We start from the raw sequence: 27,903 nt of genomic DNA, 5'->3' as shown, positions 1-27,903 counted from the left end.
TTTGAAGTTAAAACACCCTGAACAAACAGAAGAGGGAAAATAGGGACAAGTAATTACTAACATTCCAACAGTGTTATTGCAAACAAACAAATTAGTTTGTTTTAAATATGCAAACTGTTGGCAAACTACTGCGACATTAGTTTTTATACATGTGTTGACTCTCATTTATTTTACCCCTTTCATATTATTGCCACTGGGTGGCCAGTTTCCACATGGGGTGATAACAACCCCACTATCCTCACATTGAAATTGCCTTTTCATGAGTGTCACTTTCCTTGGTGCTCCCATAGGAGCTGACTTAGCTCTCTTCAGTCACAGATGGTGATCTTCATCTCTTATCTTCCCTATTGAAAGCTCTTTATACTCCTTATTCATCAGATTTCTTTAAATAGGTTTTAGATAAGCTTCAAGGCCACATTTTGGGCATCTGATAAAAATGTCCTCGAGGGCTTGCTTTTTGTTAAATTCCTGTTAAGTCTAATAAATATTGAGATTATGGCTAGAGTGTTGGTTTCTTTAGCCACATTTAATTTAAAATTCACAGACACACACACTCTTACATAGTTTCTCCTTACCACTCTCATGCTCACTCAAATCTATTTGTTTTCAATCCTGTGTTGCAAAATTCTCAAGGCCAAAATTGCCAACAATGAAGTGTAGAATGTAAAACTTTATTTCTGGACCCTGACTTCTATAACATAAGGCTTTGTTAGGTATTTATTTATTTATCTATTAGTTATTTTCTCCTTGGTTTCCCTGAGGATTACAATTAACATGTTGATTTATAGCAACTTAGTTCAGATTAACACAGACTCACTTTCAGTATTATATAAAAAGTTTACCCTTTCATAGGTTTGTTCTTCTCTACTTCATTTTGTTGTTGTCTTACAGCATACATCTTTGCCAATAGAACTATTATTTTATACATTGTTTTTAAAATTGAGTGGGAGTGAAAACTGAGTTACAAACATAAAAATACACCAATATGGTCTTTTTCATTCACTACGTATGCAACTAAACCAGTGCTATTTTATTTCTTCATATGGATGCCAGTTACTAGTCAGCATTCTTACACTTCAGTTTAAAGGACCCTGTCAAATTTTCTTTTAGAATGCATTTTCTAGCCACAATTTATTTGAATTTTTGTTTATCTGAGAATGTTTTATTTTCTTGTTAATGTTTGAAGGCTGGCATTGCTCGATATAGAACTCTTAGTTGAGACAAGGAAGTGAGTGGGGAGTTGGTGGTTTCAGTTAAGCTGCTAGGACTAGCCATGTGCTATAGGCCATTCTTTTGCCAGAAGTCTGCACAGATATTACTATTTCAGATTCTCACTATGATGTTCTTCCTTCTGTTTGCTACTATCAAACAGAATTTATTGGGAGGAAAGTTGATGACCCAAGAAGGGTTTGAAAATTTTGGAGTTCCTGGTCATAAGACCATTAGGATTAGTACCAAAATCCTATCCTAAACTACTCACAGTTTCCAGTTTGGCAGCCATGGGAAACCATTGCTATAGCAAGCTGCCATAACACCACACAAGACAGAATTTAATTTTTCAGTAAATCAACTATAGTAAATATAGGCAGGCCATTACATAAATCTTCAGAGTTATAGTCTTTTGAGCATGCCCAGATGTACAAGTCAGGTGCACTTGCTGCATGCTGAAACAAACACTACTATTGAACTCAATAACTAAAACACATCTCCAAAGTCTGTCAAGTATGAAATAAATCTGTTAATCCTACATATAAATCAAATAAGCAAGCTCATATTAGTGTAAGACTGTAGAATATACGTGGACAATTACGTGTAGTTGATTTGTGTGAATTGGAACTAGAAGAACCATAAAATTCAATAAATATTGGCTTAATAATGAGAATGTCTATGCAGCATTTCTTATTTCACTATGTTGACCTCTATAATTATAGTATTCAATGAGGTAATGTATTAAACAACTCTTTTGACTTTTCTGTCAATGAATTGGCAACTTCATAGAGAGGAAAAATTATTCAGCCACATTGTCTTCTTTAATTTACACAATAAAACTATTAAATGGGTGTTATTCTCTCTGTTTGAGGTTCAAATCATTTAAGGAATTCATGGAACTTTACAGAGTTGTTAAGTGTAAGAAATCAAAGCGCTATTGTCTTACTCTTTCTAGGAAATCATGACTCTGCTTAAGTGTTCTCAAAAGAACTTCCCTTACATCTCCACCCTCACAGTTGTTCAGAAGGCCTACTTATTCTTTTCTTGAGAGGAGGAAGCTGGAAAGGGCGGTGGGTAATCTGACTAGGAAGAACAGTCTTACCTATCCTGGACCCTGGTAAGAGTGCACAAGATTTCTATGCATAAGACAAGTTGCATCTCCTCCTTTGGTGTTTATTTCACAAATAAGTGGAATTGCCATGGTGCTTCTGAACTTCTGGCCTGTACTTCAGCTAGCTAAGGATCTGCTTTCTGGCCCAATCTGTACACTGTACCTTATTGGGCCTTTTCTTTAAATGGGGAGGGATAAAAAATAGGCAGTTTGGACCTCAGACTGGAGTCGTGCTCTCTCATTTTTATCTCAATAAAGCTGATATAGCTACCCTCTTTTGGCCATCAGTTGTTTGAAGGTATTTCCAATATTTTGAACTCAAAAGAAAGATGCGTGTTGGGATGCCAAACTCCAACAAATCAGAGGCCAATTTCTCAGAATGCAAACCTTCTCCATGGTGCTCCAAGACCATCTACAACTTTAAAACCATGGGCTGACTTGCCAGTACTTATAAAGAGAATTGAAAGTTTTACATTTCTGCAATCCCAGATTTCCTTTCAATTACTGATAACCAACAAATGTTTTAGAAGTACTAAGGAGTAGCCTGAGTGGCTCAGAGGTTTAGCACTGCCTTCAGCCCAGGGTGTGATCCTGGAGACCCAGGTCAAGTCCAAAGTCGGGCTCCCTGCATGGAACCTGCTTCTCCTCTACCTTTGTCTCTGCCTCTCTCTCTTTCTCTCTGTGTGTGTGTGTCTTTCATGAATAAATAAATAAAATCTTAAAAAAAAAAAGTACTAAGAACAGCTTCTGACATATAATATACATGTGTGAGATGAGTGAAGGAGGAAGTATGGTGAAAAGCAGACCAAGATTGATGCATAAAAATGTTTACCAGAGCATCATATACTGAAATAAAAACCATTGAAAATAAAGGTCTTAAAAACAGGGCATTAGTAGGTCTTATGATTAACATCTTATGTATACAATAAAAAACACAGCCAAGGATTTGCAGTTATTAAAATATAATGATGTTAGAAAATAGAATTGATATAATACCACCAGACCAAATTGTATATAAAATTACTTTAACTCCATTTCAGTACCTTGTAAATTAGAAGTATCTATGGGAAAAGTATAAATATATCGAAGAAGATTCTGAAAAGTTGGAAATCTGAGTTTACATTTCCTACTGCTCCTTCCCAAACCCCTCTCTGGAATAGCAATTATCAAATGGAACTCTTAGCAGATAGATCTGTAGCAGATGGCCACATAGAGAGTTCATGGCAATGAGTTGCTTTGATCAGAGTATTAAAGGCCCAAAACCCAGCCAACGTTCTTCCCACTAAGTCATTCACTCTGAAAAGTACTGTATTCACATGGGGGTGCAGGTGTGTGTAGGGGGTGACACCTTTTCCTTACTGACCCCAAGTGGTTGCATGTGGCAGACACACAGGGTACTGTGACTTGAGTAGTTGCACCAATTGAGAGGTTCTGACTGTCCTGAGGTTGACATGAGGGATTACAGGTATAGGTCTTCATTTTCCATATTATCTGATGACTGCTGATGGATCAGCTAGCTCTACATCTAGAAAAGCAGGTTTGCTTCCAGTAGCTCAAACATCGTTCAAATTCCTTCTTGACAGGCATGGGCTTAATTGGTTAGAAAAGTAAAGATGGGATATATCAAGAGGCAATATGATCAGAATCAATCAGTTGTGATATAGTTTGCTTCACATAATCATCAGCAGGGTCCATTTTCCATCCTTATTTGCCTGGGGTAAAGTTGGGGAAATAAGGTACTGTTGCCTGATGCTTGAATGGATTCTGCCTACGTGGCTCCAATTATATTTTTATGATTTATATGTTTTAGTTTCTTTTTTTTTTATAATTTCATTTATTTATTCATGAGAGAGGCATTTATTTATACACAGAGAGAGGCAGAGACATAGGTAGAAAGAGAAGCAGGCTCCATGTAGGAAGCCTGATGTGGGACTCAATTCCAGGACTCCAGGACCATGACCTGAGCTGAAGGCAGGCGCCCAACCACTGAACCACCCAGGCATCCCAATTTCTTTGGCATATGAAATGATACAAATTATTCTACTCAAAAGACCCCTGTGTCTTGTCCATTAGTGAGTTCAAGCAGTCAATAGGATTGTGACCCAAGAATCTTTATCAAGCCTTCAAGGAGATTTGAGAGGAAAGACCTCCTCTGGTACTAGCTACATTCTTGTGGAGTATCACTGGTATGCTTGGGACCCATATGTAGCAAATAATCATAGAGCAAAGCCATATAGCAAATTCCTACCCCTTATTTTGACACCAAGAAAAGCAAACAAAGAGCTGCACACAAAAATAATGAATACACTTCATAGCGTGCTGTGACTTGAATGGTTGTACCAATCAAGTAAGGAGAAACCAGGGATGGCAGAGAACACAGCTGGAAAATGTGACTTGACACCTGCCAAGCTCTGAATTATGATCTGGAACCCAGCTAGCTGCCAATTTAATAAGTACATACAAATATCTATCCAATCTGGCACACAAAGGACACAATAACCATTCTAGACAGCTTTGGGGCAATATCTCATAATTTTAAGAAGTACATACCTTATACCATTAATTAAGTACATTAGAGAAATTCTCAAAATATTTGCACAGGGAGAGATGTAACACATTATTTTCAGAATTGTTGGTATCAGAAAATAATCATAGAAATCAAAACATCCACCAGTAGTTGAAAGATAATTAACTTGTTGCTATTATTTCAGTATATCAGTTCAAAATAATAAATTAAAATGGCAAGCATAGATAAATGAGTTAGATGTACATGTGTCAACATTGATATATCATAAACATAACACTGTGTGAAAAGTTGCAAAAGAACATATTGTATGATGTCAGTTATGAATATTTAAAAAACACATAAAATAGTACTAAACAGACATAAATATAATACAGCTACAGAAGGCCACACACTAACCTCAGTAGTTACTTTTGGGAGGAAGGACAGGAACGGAAAGAAGAGGGCTTTCAAGCATACCTGAAACTTTCATTCCTATAACAAAAATAACATGGAATAATTACAGAAAAACATTAACATTTTATAAATCAGAGTGGTGAAATTGGATTATTTTTATATTTCTGTTTTTCTTCTATTCAACACTGCTTTGGAGTTCTTTCTCCACGTGTAGACAGATGCAGTCTCCCCGTTACTCCCCTGTTGGAAGGCAGTGTGTTATGATAGAAGTCCTGTAGAAATCAGAGAGACTTCATGGCACTAATTGTTTTTAATCATGGGAAAACAAATGTTGTACAAGGCAGGGGGTCTGTATCTTAATAGGTGTTAATTCCTCACCTTTTCTAATACTAATTTTGAGATGGCTAAATAGATCTTGAGAACAAGCTACCTATACCTATTTTTAGACTGTGGTGCCCCTATATGGAATGTTTTCCTTTATTTTTCTGTGTTGTGGAAGTTTGAGTGCTGTGCAATGTTAAACAGCCTTTAAATAACTCAAATCCTTTTTCTCTCTCTCTTCCTTTCTTTCTTTCTTTCTTCTTCCTTTCTTTCTTTCTTTCTTCCTTTCTTTCTTTCTTTCTTTCTTTCTTTCTTTCTTTCTTCTTTCTTTCTTTCTTTCTTTCTTTCTTTCTTTCTTCTCTCTTTCTCTTTCTTCCTTCCTTTCTTTCTTTCTTTCTTTCTTTCTTTCTTTCTTTCTTTCTTTCTTTCTTTCTTTCTTTTTCTTTCTCCTTTCCTTCCTTTTCCCTTTCTTTCTTTTCTTCCTTCCTTCCATCTTTCATTCCACTTGTTATATATAGTATCATTTCAGCATTTAATCCTTCACATCCTCATTATTACTATATAAGCATCCCATGCCCTGCCTCATTATATGTCCCTGGAAAACTCAATATGCCTCACTAACCCTCGGTTTCTTGGCCTTTAAATTTAAAGGTGTTGTAAAAGATCATTCAATTCCTAAGGGACTTTTGACACTAATATTTTACAATATTTTACAGTCAGAATCCTATTAGTAAATAAATTGTCTTCTGAAGTAGAAAGGGATATTACAAAGTTACTTTCACATTCCACAGAGCTACAGCTTATTTAGAACGGCAGGTGGGAAAGAGGACAGATAAAACTACAATCTCCTAGAAATCCATCAAAATTTCTTTGATGGAGAAGGGTGTTTTCCATTTGAACAAGCCTATTCTACATTGCAGTGTGCAAATGTGCATTTAACTGGGGGCTAACTGAAAAACATACTTATGATAAAAATACACTTACTGTCTGAAGAACAAATACCATAAATACATATGTGATACTGAGGAAATAGAAGAGATGAGTGAGGAATTCTTCTAGGTAAGACTATTAACTATTAATACTATTAACAAGGGGAAACAATATATGTCTATTAAAACTGGGTCATGGCTTTTGTGCATTGCAGTTCTATTTTAGAATGCTGCTGTATACTATCAGTGTAAATAAGATTTCTGTTAAGTGTAACTAATTTACAATTTCTTGTTTATTGGTATTAGTAGCTACATTGGATTTGAACTAAAAAATAATTTTTGTTACCTCTTCCATTCTGTAAACCTTGAAATACCTATGCTAGAAATGAAGAATTTATCAAAGCAAGAACATTTTATTTTATTTTTAAATATTTTATTTGTTTATCTGAGAGAGAGAGAGAGAGAGAGAGAGAGCAAGCATGGGGTTGGGGAGGAGCAAAGGGAGGGAAAAGGGAGAAGCAGAATACCCACTGAGCAGGGACCCCAAGGGCTCAGTCTCAGGATCCTGGGATTGTGACTTGAGCTAAAGGCAGACACTTAACAAACTGAGCCACTTGGGCACCCCAAAGTGAGAGATTTTAATATGCCTTTAGACGTCATTAAATTGAGTCAGGTGTTAAGTGGCAGATACTAGTTCTAAAACTTTTTTAAAAGTTTGCTAATCACTTAGCATTATATACTCTAGGCCCATCCATGTTGTTGCAAATGGCAATATTTTATTTTTCAGGGGTGAGTAAGATCCTTGTGTGTGTGTGTGTGTGTGTGTGTGTGTGTGCACATACCACATATTCTTTATCAATTTACTTATGGGTGGATACTTGGGTCGCTTCCATATCTTGGCTATTGTAAATAATGCTGCAATAAACATAGGGGTGCATTTATCTTCTCAATTTAGTGTTTTCATTTTCTTTGGGTAAATACACAGTAGTGGAATTATTGAATCATATGGCAATTCTATTTTTTTTTTTAATTTTTTTGAGGAACCTCCATACTCTTTTCCAGAGTGGTTACACCAATTTGCATTCCCAAAAATGGTGCTTTCCTTTTTTCCACATTCTCATCAAAACTTGTTATTTTTTGTGGTTCTGATTTTAGCCATTCTGACAGGTGTGAGGTGATATTTCATTGTGATTTTAATTTACATTTCCCTAATGATTAGTGATATTGAGCATCTTTTCATCTATCTGTTGGCCATTTGTATGTCTTCTTTGAAGAAATTTCTATTCAGAAACTCTGTCCATTTTCCAATTAGAGTATTTGTTTTTTTTTTTGGTTGAGTTGTATAAGTTGCAAATATCTTCTCCCATTCTGTAGGATTTTTTGTTCTGTTATTATATATCTAAAACTAAAATGATACTGTATGTTAATTATACCTCAATGAAAAGAAAAAAGAAAAGAAAAAAGAAGAAATAAAGAGATTAAAAATAAAGAAGCATTTTATAAGTACTTAAAAATAAAAGAAATTTGCTTCTCAGAGCTTAGGCTTGAGTAAACAGTGGAGATAGTCAAACCAAGAACAATACCACTCATTTTTCCAAAAGGCAAATAAGACAATCTCATTAATATACCTCATATTTATGTTTTGGAAGAAGTAAGAGTAAATAAAGTTGTTGGTAGGAATAAACAGTTTACAATGTTTATAATAAAGTGCCGAAAATACATATGTTTGCCCATAGTCAAAAGCCTAGTTGTTATTTTTAGAGATTTTGTTTATTTATTCATAAGGAACACACAGAGAGAGCCAGAGACATAGGCAGAGGAAGAAGCAGGCTCCCCATAGGGAGCCTAATGTGGGACTCAATCACAGGACCCCAGGATCATGATCCCTGTCAAAGGTAGATGCTCAACCACTGAGCCACCCAGACATCCCAAAAGCCTAGTAGTTTTAAACTAGCTGAACCTTGAGGCTAAAACTGATTATCACTATTGTAAAATTAACTTCTGATATCAAGAATACATCTGAATGAAGAAGTCAGCAAACTGATAGAGTAGGTAGTTCCAAACTCCAGTCCCTCCACAAAAACATCAAAACTTCAACAGCAATTGCTGGAATTTACTCTGTCAAAACTCTGGAAAACAATCAAAGATTTATAATAACCAATTAAATGCTGAGTCAAGAAAAAGGCAAATTAGAATGGTAGCAACATTTTGTGGTACTTTCACTTATCCTTAGCCACCTTTCTCAGCTATCAAGTCTTAAAGATGGTACCCTGTATTCTCACTGTAGAATTTTGGTTCCTAATTCCAGATGGAGCTGAACAGATCTTATTTGCAAATTATTGCATTTGTCAGTTCTAACCCATCTGCTGGCTCCCTAAAGTCTAGAAGGAAAATCTAAGAAACGGTTTATTTGGTAAACTAGGAGATGCAAAAGTATCTGTATATATACTGCTAAGTTTAGAAAGTCATGTTCAAAATAAAAAATACAAAAATAACAGAGCCAAAGAAACAAAATGTTTGATTCTTTGAAAATATCAACAGAATGAAATAACCATTACCCAGAATAACTTAAAGAGAGAGAGAGAGAGAGTTTACAAATATAGATGTGAAAGTGGAGACACTACTACCAACCTTACGGAAATTAAAAAGATTATGAAAGAATCCTATGAATAATTCTTTGCCAACATATTAGATACCATAAATCAAGAGGACAAATTCCTAGAAATACATAAAATATCAAAACTGACTCACAAAGAAGTAGAAAAATCTGAATAGACCTATAACAAGCAATGAGATTGGATCAGTAATCAAAAACTTCCCCACAAAGAAAAACCCTGAACCAGATGGCTCCTCTGGTGAATTATAACAAGTAAAGAGTTAAAACCAATACTTTCCAATTTTTTTTTAAACAGAAAAGAACACTTATTAAATCATTCCATGAAACTACATTACCCTCATGCCAAAGCCAGATAAAAACATTATAAGAAAAGGAATTATAGAAAAGTATCTCTTATGGGTGTAGATGCAAAAATCATCAACAAAACACTAGAACACTGAATTCAGGAGCATATAAGGATTATATACTATAACCAATAATATTTATTCTTGGAATGCAAGGATGATTTGTTATACGAAAACCAATCAATGCAATGTACATTGATTATACATTAAATGAAAGAAATTAATGAAATGAAGGAAAAAGCATTGGTTGATCTAAGTTTATGTAGGAAAAGTATTTGACAAAACCCAATATCTATTCATGATAAATCACACTGCAAACCTGAAAAAAGAAGGAAACTTCCTCAAATTAATAAAGGCCATATGTTATGAAACCTAAGCTGACATCATACTTAATAGTGAAAAACTGAAATATTGTTCTCTAAGATCAGGAACAAGACAAGAATGTCTGCCTTTGTCACTTCTTTTTTTTTTTTAATTTTTTTTAAATTTTTATTTATTTATGATAGTCACAGAGAGAGAGAGAGAGGCAGAGACACAGGCAGAGGGAGAAGCAGGCTCCATGCACCGGGAGCCTGACTTGGGATTCGATCCCGGGTCTCCAGGATCGCGCCCTGGGCCAAATGCAGGCGCCAAACCGCTGCGCCACCCAGGGATCCCAATGACTTGTGTTTTTTAATGTAGAAGTCTTTCATCACCTTGATTGACTTTATCCTTTAGTATTTTATTTTTTGATGCTATTAGAAATGAGATGTTCTCTTAACTTCTTTTTTTGGATAGTCATTAGTACATAGAAACACAACTGGGGTGTTTTTTTGTATGTCTATTTTATATTCTGCAACTTTACTAAATTTATTTATTGATTCTAACAGTTTTTATGATGTCTTTAGAGTTTTCTACATATAAGATTATCACCTGCCAACACAGATAATTTTACTTCTTCCTTTCCAATTTTGGTGCCTCTTATTTTCATTTCTCACTTAATTGCTCTGTCCAAGACTTCCAGTACTATGTTTAACAGAAGTGGTGAGATGGGTCATCCTTGCCTTGCTCCTGATCCTAGAGGAAATGTTTTCAGGTTTTCACATTTGAATTTGGTCTTAATTATAGTGAGATAAATCCCTTCTATACATAGTTTGTTGAACGTTTTTATCAAAAAAGAATGTTGAATTTTGTCAAAAGCCTTTTCTGCATCAATTGAGGTGATCATGTGACTTTTATTCTTCATTCTATTAATGTAATATATCACATTGATTGATATGCATATATTGAACTATCCTTCCATCCCAGGGACAAATCCCACATGATAATGGTGTATGTTCCTTTCAATGTGTTGTCGAGTTCAGTTTGCTAGTATTTTATTGAGGATTTTTGCACTTATTTTCATCAAGGATATTGGCCTATAGTTTTCTGCTTTTGTATAGTCTTGTCTGCCTTTGGCATCAGGGTAAGGCTGGCCCCATAAAATGAGTTTGTAACTATTCTTTCTTCTTAAATGTTTTGGAAGATTTTAAGAAACATTCATATTAATTTTTCTTAAATAATGCTATAGACCAAACAGACCTGCAGACATAAAAAGCATTCTTCACAAGAACATGGTATATTGGGACACCTGGGTGGCTCAGCAGTTAAGCATCTGCCTTCAGCCCGGGGTGTGATCCTGGAGACCCAGGATCGAGTCCCACATTGGGCTTCCAGCATGGAGCCTGTTTCTCCCTCTGCCTGTGTCTCTGCCTCTCTCTCTCTCTCTCTCTCTCTCTGTGTGTGTGTGTCTCATGAATAAATAAATAAAACCTTTAAAAAAAAGAATTAAAAAAAACATGGTACATTGTAGAAGACAGATGACTGGTTCACAAAATAAGTGTTAATAAATTTAAGAAGATTAAAATAGTAAGTATCTTTTCCAACCACAATTGAATGAAACTGGAAATCAATAATAAAAGAAAAACTGAGAAATTCACAAATATGTGGAAATATGCAACTAATGCCTGAACAACCATTGAATTAAGGAAAGACTCAGAGGGAAATTAGAAAATGCCTAAGACAAATGAAAATGAAAACACAATATGCCAAAACAAATGGACTGCAGCAAAAAAAGGTTAAGAGGGATGTTTAAGGCAATAAATGTCTATATGTTAAAAAAGAAGATCTCAAACAACTTGATTTTATAACTCAAGAAACTAGAAAACACACTAAGCCCAAAGTTAGCAGAAGGAAAAAAATAATAAAGATTTGAGCCACACAAAGTCTAAAATAGAAAAAACAATAGAAAAAAATCAATAAAATGGAGTCATTTTTTGAAAAAATAAATAAAATTGACAAACCTTTATCTAGAGAAAGAAAGGAAAAAGAAGACTCAGATAAAATTGTAAATGAAAGAAGAGACATTACAAATGATGCCAGAGAAATTACAAGGATCATACGTGATAAAATTATGAACAATTATATACCAACAAATTGGATAATCTAGAGAAATGGAAAAATTTCAGGAAACATACAACCTACCAAGAATAAATCATGAAGAAACATATAATCTGAACAGACCAATAACAAATGAGAATATTGAATGAGTATTCAAAAAACTCCCTAAAAAGAAAAGGCCAGGACCAAATGGCCTCACTGATGAGATCTTAATTGGTTTTCAACATAAAATTAACTGCCTTCACAATCAAATGTAATTATTTATGCAGCATTTCTTATTTGCAGTAGTAATACACATTATACTTCAACTGCATGAAAGTTATCTATGTATAAAGTATGTAGAAAATTTTCCACTTTATTTTTTTTTAGATTTTATTTATTTACCCATGATAGACACAAAGAGAGAGGCAGAGACAGGCAGAGGGAGAAGCAGGCTCCATGCGGGGAGCCCAATGCGGGACTCCATCCTGTGTCTCTGGATCACGCCCTGAGCCAAAGGCAGAGGTAGGTGCTCAACCCCTGAGCCACACCCAGGGGTCCCAAAACATGTTCACTTTAAATCACAGGTAGGAGTCTTCCTATATATGGAAAAGAATATTTAGGTATTAGCAAATCTAAGTTGTATGTGTTGTTTATAGTATAAATGGCTTTATTGTATTTAGATTGATTGTAATCTATCCGATCACAGAATCATCAAAATCACATTGAAGTAGACATTCAGCCTTTTGAGGATTGAAGTAGAAATCAAATACCTGATTCTAGTCAAACAGCAAGGCCAGTGCCAAGCTTTAGTGCATTCCTAGGGAGTGTTTATTTACCTACATTGTAAAGAATAGTGTAGAAATTCTTCGTGTGTTGTATATCTTAAACCTGAGTCAATCTCTCTTGACTTCAAAATTATTTGAGTAAGAATGTCTATATATTATACTTTTTAAACAGATGGGTTTTTTGTTTGTTTCTTGGTTGATTAGTTGTTTTTTGTTTGTTTGTTTTTTAATGAACATTTGTCCTATACATGGAGATTTATATACTGGACTAAAAATATCAGGAGTAAATCATATCAGGACTAAATAATATCAGGAATCCATAGACTAAAAGCAATTTTTTTAAAATAGTAGAGAACTTCTTAAAAATTTGAAATCACAATATTGGAGAACTTACAAAATTTATAGACCAAATTCTTTGGAAAAGATTGCCTGGATTATAATTTTAAAAAGAAATTTCAGTTAAGTGCCAAATCAGTAATAAAGCCAAAGAAATCAACAATGTTTTTTAAATATATGCTTGTCACTCTCTTTTGCCTCCACTAATAGCAGGAATTGTGCTCAACTATGCGGAGAAGAATCGATGCTTTCTGTAGCCTAAGATATTACTTTTTTAAAAGATGGATTTTTTTTCTTTAAATAAAAAGGATCCTGAAAAAATTCAAATGTCCTGAAATGAATGAGTTGAGTTGGAAATTAATAATGAATGCATGCTTGAACTGTGCATCAGCCATGCTTTAGCAAGATGGTCAGGATTTTGACAAGAAAACTAAGAAAAAAGAAAAGGAGGGAAGAGATAATAAAAACAAAACACTTTAAACAAAAAAGTGCACTTCAATTTTTAAAAGTCTTTCCCATCTTTGTCTACCTCACTGTGACAACCAAAACATTGCCCATCTATGCACAAGAAGCTTTCAATCTCACTGTGACAGCCTTCAATCAATGACATTGAAGACAAGTATATTAAAAATAAGACTATTGCCTTTCTCTGTGCAGATTTGAAGACCAATCACAAAGTTCCTGCATTATAGGGTCATTAGTGGTCAACGTGAAATGAACTATTTAGGGCAAGGTGTTAAAAAAAGCATTTGCTCCAAACCACCCAAAGTTATATTTAACAGCTATGTTCAACATATAAAGACATATTTTTTGAAGCTTCAAATACATTGAACATAAAAACCCTGGGGACAAATACCAATACCTTTGCTCATTATGATATACTTCAACCATTTATAGCCAAAATATATCTATGGACACTGAGAAGTGGTACTAAAACATCTCTTCATCTTCTCCGATTGATGAGATTCTCAAGGACAAAGCTCTTCAAAATGATTTGAAGGAAAGTATCAAATCTCATCTACTTTATCTGCAAAAGATATTTTCTTGACATTGGAGCTAAAAAGTTCTGCTAAATATATGAATGAAACCCTCTTCACAGCTATAATAATAGGTGATATCTATTGTGAACTTAATATGTGAACTTAGTATGTGTCAGACATGAGTACCTGCTATCAACCATCTGGATTCTCAAAACCTCTAAGTCTCTTACACATATTATCTCACTTAATTCTCACAGCATCACTATAATGCAAAGACTAGTGTTACTTTTTTCTCATGGGAGGAAATGAAACGGGTTAGGGAATTTGCCAGAAAACACTCAATCTGGAAGTGGTAGAGCCAGGACTTGAACTACATTTTCTGATTTCAGGATATAGTCAGGGTGTATCTATATCTCTTCTATATCCACCACTGAGCTTAATCAACCACTGCTCAGTCTTTGGCAGAAGAACTTGAGGAGAGCTTTTTGAAAGATGTGATTCTATTGTCCCTCATTCTTCCACATGCATGTTTGAAGCCATTATTTTGTACTGGTGATGACTCTAAGTAGCAGCCCAGACTTGACCATTTGAACAGCAAAGTAACTTTTGTTTAGCTAATTCACTAAAGGCCCTCTCTCTCTCTCTCTCTCTCTCTCTCTCTCTTTCTCTCTCTCTCTCCGTCATTCTCCCTCACCCTGCTCTCTTTTCTTTCTCTTCCTCTCTCTCTCTCTTCACACACACATAAACACACACACACACACACATACACACACACCATCTCCTTTCACCTCTGGCAACTTCTCCTCTTAGTCTGGCTGACCTACATACTCCAGGCTTACTGGACATGTTGCTATTCCTCAACTCACCAGATGTAATCCTACTTTAGGGTTTGCTGTGCTTTGAATGATTTTCCCTGGATATTCCCACAGATATCTCCTCTTGACTTCTTTCAAGTCTTTGCTCAAACATTACCTTCTTAATGAAGGCAATGCTGACCTCCCTCTTTAAAATTGCAAGTCTACCTCCATCCAACCCTTCTATCTTCCTTAATTTTCACTTTTTCCATAGTATTTACCACCTTAGAATATATTCTACATTTAGTTATCTAATGTGTTTGTGTATATTATCTGTCAGATCTGCTAGAATATAAACTCCATTTCAGGATTTTTAATCTGCTAAATTCATCGATATGTCCCAAATATGGTCAGTGCTCAGTACACACTTGATATTCAGTAAATATTTGTTAAATGATTATATAATTTTAGAGGGGAAAGCTTTTAACAACAGGAGTTTTATCCCTGTTTTTCTGTTGCCATTTTATGAACCAAGAAAGGTCCTTTTACCTCCCTTGATCAAAATTAATTTGGTCTATAAATATCATTGTTCTTTATTTTAGAAAATTTTAAAATTTCAATTGATATTGAAAGAAAGTGCCATATTGATGTTCAGTAAAAAGAAATATGAATACAAGAGATTGAGAAATACTGCTTTAAGTCCCGCGGGCACAATTCTGGCCATGTAGCAAGTGCTCAATAAATTCTGGTTGAATGAGTGCCCATTAAGTACTATGGGGTGCAGAGAAGACTAGGAGCCACATGTTGAATAGTAATCACTGACAAAAGTTCACATTAAATTTCATGTAGGAAAATTGTGTTTATTGAAGCAAGTCATAAATAAAATAAGCTAAGGCTTCTAAATGACTAATGATGACCATTTGGGATCCAGACGAGCCGAAACGGAACTCCAACATACTAGTAAGTTTTTAGAAGCTATTAATAAACACGATGTCATTTGAAGGTTCACTGAGAAATATGGAATTATTAAAAGGTTAAAAAGCCATGGTTTTCTGAATAATCTAAAGCCATCACTTTCTAGCCCCAAATTCACTCTCTCTGTAGCCTTTTTTTCTCATCACTTCATCCTTGCATCTTACTTTTTAGGTATTTATTCTAAATCCTCAAATGTAGCTTGATCCCCCAGATATATGCATTAACCTTTGTAATATATCCTGTAAGACTGACCCCAAAGTTTACTTGTTCTTCCATGCTTTGAAGACCCCTCACCTGATCTAGGTAACATGTCTCTCCTCTTTGCTCCCACAGCACCTGTCATATTATTTATCACAAGAAACTGTACTCATCCTTTTATTTGTATGTCTCAGCACCACTAGACTATGAGTTCCCCAGGCACAGCTGTGGGTTCTATTTCTGGGCTCTTAAAGCAGATCATAAGACCAGACACACAATCCATGCTCTCTAAATGGACCTCGATTTTTTTTTTTTTTTTTTTTTTTTTTGTCTACAAACACATCATAAGCACCTTGAGGACTGGACTATGTCTCTGGCACCTTTGTGTCCACTGTAGTACTTTACATAGAGTCTAGTACAACTTAAGTGCTCCTAGAATTGAGTAGACATTATTACTATTTGACCAATGTAAAATAGTATTTATTTATTTATTTATTTATTTATTTATTTATTTATTTATTTATTTAAAGGATTTTATTTATTCATGAGAGACACACAGAAAGAGGCAGAGCCATAGGCAGAGGAAGAAGCAGGCTCCCCGCAGAGAGCCTGACTCAGGACTCAATCCCAGGACCCCGGGGTCCTGCCCTGAGCCAAAGGCAGACACTCAACACTGAGCCAACCAAGTGCCCCAAGACAGTAATTATGAGGATTATACTCCATAGAGCAGTCAAGGATTAGTTTAGAAGGAGGACACAAAGTACTTAAAAAACATTAACTAGTATTCGTGAGCCCTCTCTTACTTTTCCTGAGAAACTCTTACTGGTTAAGAGTTGAACCTTTTAGGAAGCCTTCAGAGACTCACTTTCATTTTGCTTCCTAGATTCATTGCTTATCTGTGCTCCCTAGCATTCTACTGCATGATTTTAAAAATATTCTAGTGAAGGGCAACAATGAACCATGGATACTGATGCACTGTTAACTGAATTACTTTCCCTCATTTTATACTGAAAATAATTTCTAAATTCTTAAAATTCTCCACTATGTTGGCTTCCATGGTTCTTCCCCTATATTTCTGAATTTCCTTCTAAGATTCTGCTCAGGTTATTTCTGTTCCTCTCAACTGCATCTTCATTCGTTCCATTCTTTCATTAGCTGCAAAAATAATTATTGAGATCTACTAATGACAAATGTTAAGCCCTACTGGAACATTTCTCTGTGCCTTACCCTTTTACTGGCTAAATAAGAGTATATTTACTTTATAGGAGAATCCAACTTGGGTCTTTGCTCTCTGTCCTCGTCGCATGCTTCTGTCTCAGGAAATGTGTCCAGTCTCATGATATTAAAACCCACTTATACGTGGAAGACACCTGAGTCCTAATCAGCCTTGATCACTTTCTTCAGCTTTGACTCCACATCTCAACTTAAAAAAAAAAAAAATCCCGGGCAGCCCGGGTAGCTCAGCAGTTTAGCACCGCCTTCAGTCCAGGGGGTGATCCTGGAGACCTGGGATCAAGTCCGGCATCGGGCTCCCTGCATGGAGCTTGCTTCTCCCTCTGCCTGTGTCTCTGCCTCTCTCTCTCTCTCTCTCTCTCTCTCTCTCTCTCTGTGTCTCTCATGAGTAAATAAATAAAATATTTTTTTAAATCCCATTAAGATGATTGTCTCTCATACCAAATTCAAAGTGTTGTTAGATGCTGACCTGATGCCAGGACACAATAACCTCAAGCTCTCTTTAAAAGAATTGTGGCTTCAATGTTTCTTAGCATAGAATGTCAGGAATAAGACTTTATGATGGAAAAAAAAGATTATTCATTTTTAATATATTTCTTAATCACACCCTGTCATCCATGTCCAAAGAGTTCACATAGTTACATAAATATAAATACACATAGACGTATACACACCACAAATCACTAAAGATAAGTAATCATCCCAATCTGATTGGAAAAGAAACAAAAGACAGTTTCCATTTAATACTGAAGTTTTTATTGGCCTTCCAAATCATCCGATGAGTGTTGTGTCCATTCCTCTTTATAAGAGAATACTTTGGGTTACTGCAACATTTAGTTTGTTTTGCAGATTTTTCAGACCTCTTATTATTTTTACATGCTTTCCATCTTCCACTTACTCCTTAATTAAACTCATTCTTATTTATGGCTTTAACTACAGTTTCAATTTCTCATCTGAGCATCAGATACAAAATCTGCCTACACTATGTCTCAACTAAGCATCTGAACTTCACTGCAAACTTAAATATCTAAAAACAGAACTCTGTTTTCTATCTCATCTCTCAATATGATTCTTGTCCAGTCTTCTTCCTCTCAATAAATTAAGTCAAAGCCTAAGAATGTGATCAAGGCTGAATATGGATGTAGGTGTCTTCCACGTACAAATGAGTTTTAAAACCACGAGAGGGGACACCTTGTCCAAGAGAGAAGCATGACCAGAGAATAGAGGCCAGGGCACAAAGTTGGGTTTTCCTATAAACTTGAACCAATTTCTCAATCAGTAGCCTAGGAGACATCTTTTTCCCCTTTCTTTTACATCCCATTTTTTGATCCATCATCTCATTCTGTTGACTGTGTCCTCAAATATATCATGAATCAATTCTCTTCCCAGCACTTCCTGTTATCACTCTAGTACCAACCACTAATTGTCCGTCATCTCAACGATTGAGAAAGCCTCCAAAAAATGTTCCCCAGAGTCCACTCTTGGCTTTCTACTGTCTCTTGTCCACCCTGGAGTCAATATGGTACTTTAGAAATATAAACCAGTTTATGAGACTCTTCTCACCATTCCACCCCCATTTAAAATTATAGCACTTGGAACAAAACCCAGTCTTTCTGGTCTCATTTCTGTCCATTGCTCAATAAGTAACATCCACACTTCTTTTCTTGTCATGATTCAGATATGCCAAATTCATCTCATCTAAGGGTTTTTCACTTATTCTTCTCTCTGTCTAGAATATTCTTTCCCACTTTCATGACAAGGTACATCTCTGCTCAGACATCACCCCTTCAGAATTTGTCCCTGGCCATCCTGTCAATAATAGCATGCCCTTCACTTTGCTTTATTTTCTAAATTGTATTTATGCATTTACATGTTATCTTTTGATCCAATATTACATATATGCTTTATGAAGGGTTTTCCTTATCACTCATATCTAAAGCAATGCTTGCTGGAAAGTCAGAGGTCAAATATTTGTCAAATAAATGTGCAAATGAATAATGTAAAGCATCACAAGCATGGAGAAGCCAAAGGAAGCATCTGGTAGGTAGGCAAGACCAGGTGGGTGCTGGGAAAACTGAGCTACTCCAAGTGGGGCAAAAACATGTAGAGCCAGAGGTCAATGTCATCCATCTTATAGAATCAAAATTAAAGAAGCTTCTTCATGTCGTAGGTGCAAACACTGGAAACTATCAAGGTTTATATATAAAGACAGAAGAAAAAAAAGGAATTCAGGAAGATTTTCCCAGATATTCATTATTTTGTCCTCTGAGCTATATTTTGGGAGCAGTCCCAGAGCAAGATACAAAGTTAGGTCAGACCAAAATGCCTTGTCACTTGATCCCCCAAGACATGTTGTTCAGTCACTTCTTACTGGCTGAAGGAGTCTTATCAGTTCAAGTTAGATCTACTGAAATATTTGGCAAGTTCTCTTTCATGCACAATATTTTTCTCATTCAACTCAACCATTCCAATTTCTTTCCTCATTCATTTTTTAGCATAAATAATTTTTAACAGTATTACAATAGCACTCAGTATTGCAATTATGATTTGTTTCTATCAGCTCAATAAATGCCTCTAAGTTGAGGAGATCCTACACAATGCTGGTCATAGGTTTCTGAGGATTGACTGCTTTGAAAGTCTGAGTAGTATTCATGTATATTACCATGACATTTCTTCCTTGGATTCCTGTATTAATTTCTTAGTACTTACATAACAAATGGCCACAAATTTGGCAACTTAAAACAATAGAAGTTCATTCTCTCACAATTTTAGAGGCTAGGGCATGAAATTCAAAGTGTTTGGTTGGTTCTTTCTGGGGATTCTGATAGGGAATCTGTGATTGAGCTTCCAGTGACTTCTAGCAATCCCTGGAGTTCCTTGACTTGTAGCTACATAATTCCAATACGCCCTTCTTTTCTCTGTATTTGTCCTTCTGTTATAAGAAGTTCTCATTGGATTTAGGGCCCACCCTAATACAGGATGATCTCAACTCAAGAGATCATCTGGATCTGCAAAGAAGTACATCTTGATTACATCTGCAAAGAAATTTTTTTCCCTGAGTAAGGATACATTTATAGGTTCTTCTTCTTCTTTTTTTTTTATTAAAAATTATATTTATTTATTCATGAGAGACAGAGAAAGAGTCAGACATGTAGGCAGAGGGAGAAGTAGGCTCCCTGTGGGGAGCCTAATGTAGGACTCGAATCATAGGATTCCAGGGTCCCTACCTGAGCCGAAGGCTGATGCTCAACCACTGAGCCATCCAGGTGCCCCACATATACAGGTTCTAAGGTTAGGATATGGATATATCATTTGGGAGGAGGTGGTGATCACTGTTTAACCCACTATAGTCCTCAAAATGCCAAAAGACTAAATCCAAACTTCTTCCCATGACTTCATCTTGCTGTCCCAGCCTCATTTCCTAGTGTCAACAATGTGTACAGCTGTGTTTATGGGTAGCACACAAAACACCACTTGTCCCTTCATCCAACACTGCCTGCTGAATCACTGCAAATTGCCCAAATGACTTTTTCCAAGAAGGAGATACATGTTTGAACTGATGATCCCATCTCCCTAAGAGACCATTAACACAATGGCTTTTTGTTTCTATTTCCATAGGAAGCCCAAGCCTTGTTCCTCCATTCACTACTCTGTACGTTCCCTAATCAGATTCAAGCTCTAATGCCTACCAAACTCCTCAAAATACTTCCTCTGAAGTTTAAACTTTAGGAAGAATAAAATCCCCATGTTATATTCAACCCCTTCACTGAATAATCCCTTTACCTTGTATTCTTTATTTCTATATAAAGCTGGTTCTTCCCTGAGGTCATACTTCTCTTGCAGCTCGCTCAAAAGGTGCTAGTTTTCTTATTTTTCTGGGCCTGGGATAAATGTCCTCCTTGATCTCTGCTGCCAGTTCCAGAAAATTACTCTTTCCTCCTCCCTATATCTCTCAGTCTTTTGATGCATATACTCTTAGATTTTACCATGCACAATTTTTCTTTGTTGCAATTTTCTGTCTTTCTGATCTTCTCATTTTTTTGTAAGATTTCAGCACCTGCATTACTTGTTGGTTTCCCCACTACTATTTCTGCTACCATTTGGGCTACTCAAAATCCATCTAATGTTCTGGTTCCTCAGTTTCTTGTTCCCTTCTCCTCCAAGCATCTTGTCTTATACCCCACCTGCCTTCCTCAGCCATTCCCATCCTCTTCACCATTTTTCAGACTTTGACCTTCCCAACAACTGAAGCAACACAGAAGCCCCAAACACACACTCTTCGGGCTAGCAATACTAACTCTTCCACCGCACTTCTTCTAGCTCTCCCACTCTACCTCTTCAAAGGGGATCTTGAATCCATCAATACTTCCACCGTTTACCCTCCGTCTTCCTTCAGGTGTCACTTCTTTCCTATCCAGCTCACAGTCTCTGGTCTGTTATTATTATCATCACTTCCAGCATATGCCATTCTCCTGGTTTATTATTCCCTCCATCATAATCACCTGCAAAACCTCAGCCATCACTTAAATCCAACTCTTGCTCCTCTCTCCTGAACTCATGCAAACAACTTAGGCGGGAGAAAAATCATAGCCCAGGCTGCCTAGACTTACTTTAAATTTATGATTTAAACTCTATCCAAGAAACCTATTATGTTTGGCCTGCCAATTTGCTCTCCCACTCTCCAAAACAACCATTTCTCAAGTTTTCTTCACTCCTCCAAATTCCAAATGCCTTCCTTCCTCCTCCTCATTTTTAGCCGATGGCCTTGTTTCTCACTTTTCAGAGAAAATAGAAGCAATCAGAGAACATCGTCAATCTCATGGGACCAAATCTATTAAATTCATCTGTCCTCATACATCTGACAATAAATAGACTTTTCCACTTGTGGCCCAGATACCACTTAGTTCCTACAATTTCCCATTTTCTTTTACTCCATCAACTGTTCTCTCTCTAATGTTTCATTCTCATCAACTTGAAATTCTGCTTCATAAATACCAGCCAAAAATAAAAAATAAAAATTCCTTTGATTTCATGTTGCTTTCACCAGTAACCCTATCATTTCCCTCCCCTTTGTGGCAAAGTTCACAGCAAGTGTTGTTTACACTAACTGTTTCCACTTTCTTACCCCTCAATCTCTTGAGCTCACTCAACTAGGCCTTTATTCCCATCATTCCTCTAAACTCTCTTGGTCAAAGTTGCTAATTCAGTGGTCAACCCTCAGGTCTAATCTTTCTTAATGGACTCCTCACAGATTTGACACAGTTGCTCTCTCCCTCCATTTGAAAACAATTTCTGTAGTTGGCTTCTGAAGTACAACCCCTCCTGCTTTTACTTCTACTTCCTTGGAAAATTCATCTGCTACATTTTCTTTGTATCCCATATCCCATTTAGGATATGACCAGAGTTGGAGTTCCACATGAAATGTTGGAGTTCCACAGGGCTCAGTGTTTAGACACTTCTGATTTACAATCACACCTATGTGAATCTACTATCTATGCTGGAAAAATGATCCATATAAACTGATGACTCCTAAGTGTTTATTTCGCCCTTATTTTACGCTTGCACTCCAAAATTATCTATTCAAAATAAAATTATCTATTCAATGATCTCTTTGAATATCTCATTGAAGGCCTACTATGCAACTCAAGTTTCATGTGTTCAAAATTTAGATTCTTGGTTTGCCTCTCAAGGCTGTTGTTCCCCAAGTCCTCCTCAACTTAATAAATGGCACCACCACCCATTCAATTCCTCAAAGAATTTTAGAAGCATCCTTATTTTTTGCTTTTTCCTTCATCCTGTCTAATGCATAAGCATAACATGATTCTTCAGTATACAACCAAATCCTGACCACTTCTTACCAATGTTGTTGCTACCACATGAGTGGTAACCATCACTATCAGCTGTACTGTAGAAAGTTACTAAATACTTCCCTGTTTCTACACTGCTTTCTCCTATCATCCATGCAACAGCCAAACTTTAAGAATATATAAGGCAGGGCATCCCTGGGTGGCGCAGCGGTTTGGCGCCTGCCTTTGGCCCAGGGCACGATCCTGGAGACCCGGGATCGAATCCCACGTCGGGCTCCCGGTGCATGGAGCCTGCTTCTCCCTCTGCCTATGTCTCTGCCTCTCTCTCTCTCTCTGTGTGACTATCATAAAAAAAAAAAAAAAAAAAAAAAAAAGAATATATAAGGCAAATCATGTAACACTGTTTAATCTTACTCCAAGTAAAATTCAAATTCCCCTTCAGTGGTCCCTAATGTTTTACCTAATCTATCTCAGTTTCCTCTCCAACCTTATCACATGACAATCTCACTAGTTCACTGTACTCTATTCGAATGTGCCTGTGCTCTGTTTTTTAAATACTTGAAGCATGGTCTCAGGTCCTTGGACCTGCTATCCTGGTATGTTCTTCCCACTGCAGTGACACACATATCGTTTTCACTCCAGCCTCTAACAAATATCATTTGCTCATTGTGGCCTCACTTAACATGGTTTCCAAAAACCTCCTCCCCAATTCCTTGTACCACATCCTTTACTATATTTACTTTATTTCATAACACTTATCATTTGTTACCCTTATATTAATATTTTAAGGATAGTTTTAGGTTACAGAAAAATTTCCAAGCTAATATAGAAAGTCTTTATACCTCTCTACATCTATTTTCCCCAATTATTAACATCTTACATTAGTATAGTACATTTGTCACAATTAATGGAACAGTATTAGTATACTATTATTTCCTAAAGTCCATGCTTTATTCATATTTTATTAGCTTTTATTTCACTTTCAGGATCCCATTTAGGATATCACATTACAGTTATTTGTCAGGTTTCCTCAGGCTCCTCCTAGCTGTGATAATTTCTCATATATTACTTGCTTTTGGCAACTTTCAAGGTTTTCAGGAGTACGTAACATATTTTGTAAAATATCTGTTGGAATTTGTCTGATGTTTTTTCATGATTAGGCTAGGGTTACAGATTTGGGGAGGAAAAGACAACAGAGGTTAAAGTACCATTTTCATGCCCTCATATCAAGGATATATACTGTCAGCACGACCTATCACTGTCGATGTTGACCTTGATTACCTGGCCGAGACAGTTTTTGTCAAGTTTCTCCATTGCAAAGTTACTCTCTCCTCACTCCTCTCCATATTTTAGCCTTTGAAAGGAAATCAAATTATATTTCACTTCCTTGAGGGCAGAGTACATATTAAAGTTTTAAGTCAATAGATGGATTTTCTCCCTCCTTCATATACACACTTAAGTAAGGAGGATAATTCCCATTGCCTACAACGGCTCTCAGTAGAGCTCCTAATGCACAAGGTTCTTACTAAGTATTAACCAACTGAATGAATTAATTTCCCACCACATGTACCTATTCATGTGTTACGCTCTGCACAGGCACTTTCATGCATGTACCTAAAAATATCTTCTCCCCCTTCCCCAGATTTCTAAGATAAGTTTTCACTCATTCTTATAAATCAACTCTTCATAACTGCCTAAATTTAAAGGCAAATTTATATATACAAAGTATTCTAATGTTAATGTATAGCTATATTATAGTACATATTACTCACTATTCCAATTCACATCTCAGCCTGCTGATATCCCTGATAAGCTCCTTCAGACTCCTTTACCTTTGGTGAACCCTGATGCCTAGCACTGAGCCTGGAATATTTCCCAATGTCTGCTGATTGAAGGAGACTAAACTAGATGGATGGATGGCGTGGACCTTCATTTCACACAGTTGACTTTTTCTAGCCTATTCCAGGCACCTCACCCGAGTCATCTGCTCAAGAATTTAAACCCTTTTTTTTGGATTTTAACACCCCGATGTGGAATGGCTGATTCTCTCCCAGAGTCCACATCAGAGCCTTGTTGTTTCATAATCAGTAGGACCTTTCATGCCAGAAGCCCTAGAAGGATGGGGTTATGAGTTGAGGCCAGGTCAGAATGAAGATTGAAGAAAATGGTAGAGAAGGAGCTGAAAGTCCAAATCAGCAAGTCTGTGCAAAAGTTTAGCAGTTTCATGGTCAGGCACATCACATGAAAGAATCTGCAAGACTATAGGGAATGTTTACATAGGGTAAACATTCTATCACAACTACTTTATGGAGGTAGGCTGCATTTCTCAAAGTCAGACTATCCAATTTTATTGTACATGGGTCTCAGCCTTCCATTGGGTGGTCTGTGACACTAGATTCTGGATGAGGACTGAGAGCAAAAGAAGCTTCCCCAAAATAACGACTTAATACGAAATCACATATGACACCTGTTCATTCCTACCTGCAGCACAGACCCCAGAGATCTGGTAACATTCCAGATGTCTAGAATGACATGAGTATTGACTATTTTCATGGATTACAAAATATATTTTTCTGTATTTACTTTTCCATTGTAACAACTTTTCTGGGATCCCTGGGTGGCGCAGCGGTTTGGCGCCTGCCTTTGGCTCAGGGCGCGCGCGATCCTGGAGACCCGGGATCGAATCCCATATCGGGCTCCCGGTGCATGGAGCCTGCTTCTCCCTCTGCCTGTGTCTCTGCCTCTCTCTCTCTCTCTCTGTGACTATCATAAATAAATAAATTTAAAAAAAAATTTAACAACTTTTCTGATTATAAAAGTAAAAGTTCTCATTCTAGAAAATATGGAAACAGAAAAATAGAGAGGAAACAATAAACATTTACCCATATTTACCCACTTTGAAAGAATGAGTTAATATTTTAAGTTATATCCCTTTCTTTAAGTATTTACAGGCACACTGAAAATGGTTTAAATACATTTATATGTATAACTTTGTACCATGCTTTTTCCAGTAACATAAAATAACATAATTTTTGCATCTTAAAAAAAAAAAATCTTCTCAAGGGCCAAATTCTGAATGACTGTGAGGTTTCTTATCATCACATGATTTCCCATGATTCCTATTTGCGGAAGTTCCAATTTCTTATCATGATGAGTTATGCTATCATTTCACCATCGCTCCAAGATTGGCCTCAACAATAGGGATAAGCACAATAGCTTGAGGAAAAATAGAGAGAGGGTGACTTCACCAGTTGGAGAGGCCTTAGAAATTCTCCCCTAAAGAAATGATAAGTTAATATAATTGACTGGATGGATAAATGGAGGGAAATGTAATCTAAAGAGAAGGGATAACTAATCAGAGGAAAATACAGAGGCTTAAAAATGACATTCATTTCACACTTATTAGCTTACAAGTTTTTTTTTCAATTTTTAAAAAAATTGGAATATAATTGGCATATAACACTGTACATTTAAAACATACAGTGTGTTGATTTGATGATCCATTTATTTATTGACATATGATCAACCATCCTAGTGTTAGTTAACACCTCTATCACGACACATAATTATTATTATTATTATTTTTTAATGGCAGGAACAAGTAGAATCCAGTCTCTTAGTAACTTCAAACCTTATAAACTTTGCTTTTTATATTCTTAAATAATTTTTATGGTTAGAAGCTCCCTTTCTTATGTTGAGCAAATTCCCTTTTCAATGAACTTTCATGACTGGTTCTCCCTTCCACTGAAGCACAAAATATGGGCATCCTGGGGGAGGGGGGGGTTGAGGAGGAGTAGGGTGGTGGGGGGTGGTGGGGGTGGTGGGGGTGGCCTCAGCAGTTTAGTACCTGCCTTCAGCCCAGGGCGTGATCCTAGAAACCCAGGATGGAGTCCCATGTCAGGCTCCCTGCATTGGAGCCTGCCTCTCCCTCTGCCTGTGTCTCTGCCTCTCTCTCTGTGTCTTTCATGAATAAATAAATAAAGTCTTTTAAAAAAGAAGCACAGAATAAGTCTGTTCCTCCTACAATATGCCCATATTTTTTGTAAAAGTCCACAAGTTTATTCCTAGATAAAGATCCTTATTAGAGTGAAGGAGCTTCAAAGATCATCTCGTTCTGTAAATTAAGAAAAACTACGTCCAGAAAAGGATGTTCACCAACTACCACTTCCCCCATCCCCCACAATAGTCGCATACATACTTAATGGCAGCGCTGAATAGATAAATCAAATCTCCACCTTTCAATTCACCTGTCTTTCCAGTCTGCTACTTTCTCTTCTCTAGGATGAATCTTCCCAGTTCCTCCAAGCATTTGTGGTTCAAGACTTTTCCTGCCCCTTCTGGATCTGGATCACCTTCTTCCAATTAGTCCTAGCAGGCTTGCCTTTTACCTGTGTTCATTTAAAAAAATTTTTTTATAAGATTTTATTTATTTATTCATGAGAGACACACAGATGCAGAGACACAGGCAGAGGGAGAAGCAGGCTTCCTGTAGGGAGCCTGATTCAGGACTGGATCCGGAATCCCAGGATCATGCCCTGAGCCAAAGGCAAATGATCAACCACTGAGCCACCCAGACATCCCTACCTGTGTTCATTTATACAAAAAAGATGGAATGTAGACATTTTTCATAGTTGATTTACACAACACAGCTCAGGGAATTCTCAAGATCTCTTATTAAATGACAAAAATTTAATTGAGTAATTTAAAAGATCAAATTGGCTTTATTGAACAATTCATGGATGGGCAGCATCCCAACTGGTAAATGGAAAGGAGCCCTGTCCAGTTGTAGGAAAGGAAAGTTCTTTAAAGACAGAGAGGAAGTAGGAAAAGGAAATTATTAGCAAAGAATGCACTGTTTTAAGCAAGGTTCTCCTCCTAAGGGGAAAGGAAGGGACCTTTTAGTAAATTTCCTACTGCTGACCAGGAAATTCATCTTGACTAGTA

The 27,903-nt window shown here is 36.5% G+C and overlaps 1 long non-coding RNA gene across 3 annotated transcripts in view; it reads right to left on the bottom strand.

Annotated features, from left to right (window-relative positions):
• LOC129503596 (uncharacterized) overlaps window positions 1–27,903 on the bottom strand; it is a 107,332-nt gene that overhangs the window by 19,483 nt on the left and 59,946 nt on the right. For 2 of the 3 annotated variants that reach the window (XR_008663206.1, XR_008663205.1), the window contains exon 2: window positions 27,207–27,347. This is a non-coding gene — a long non-coding RNA (uncharacterized LOC129503596). Of the gene's footprint in view, window positions 1–5,243; window positions 5,319–27,206; window positions 27,348–27,903 lie in introns of all 3 variants that reach the window. The other variant, XR_008663207.1, reaches the window with a different exon arrangement.

The sequence above is a fragment of the Nyctereutes procyonoides genome, unplaced genomic scaffold (assembly GCF_905146905.1).
Source record: "Nyctereutes procyonoides isolate TBG_1078 unplaced genomic scaffold, NYPRO_anot_genome, whole genome shotgun sequence".
Taxonomy (NCBI): Eukaryota; Metazoa; Chordata; class Mammalia; order Carnivora; family Canidae; genus Nyctereutes; species Nyctereutes procyonoides.
Note: the sequence above shows the minus strand (reverse complement) of the source record. Positions and strands in the feature narration are given on the sequence as shown.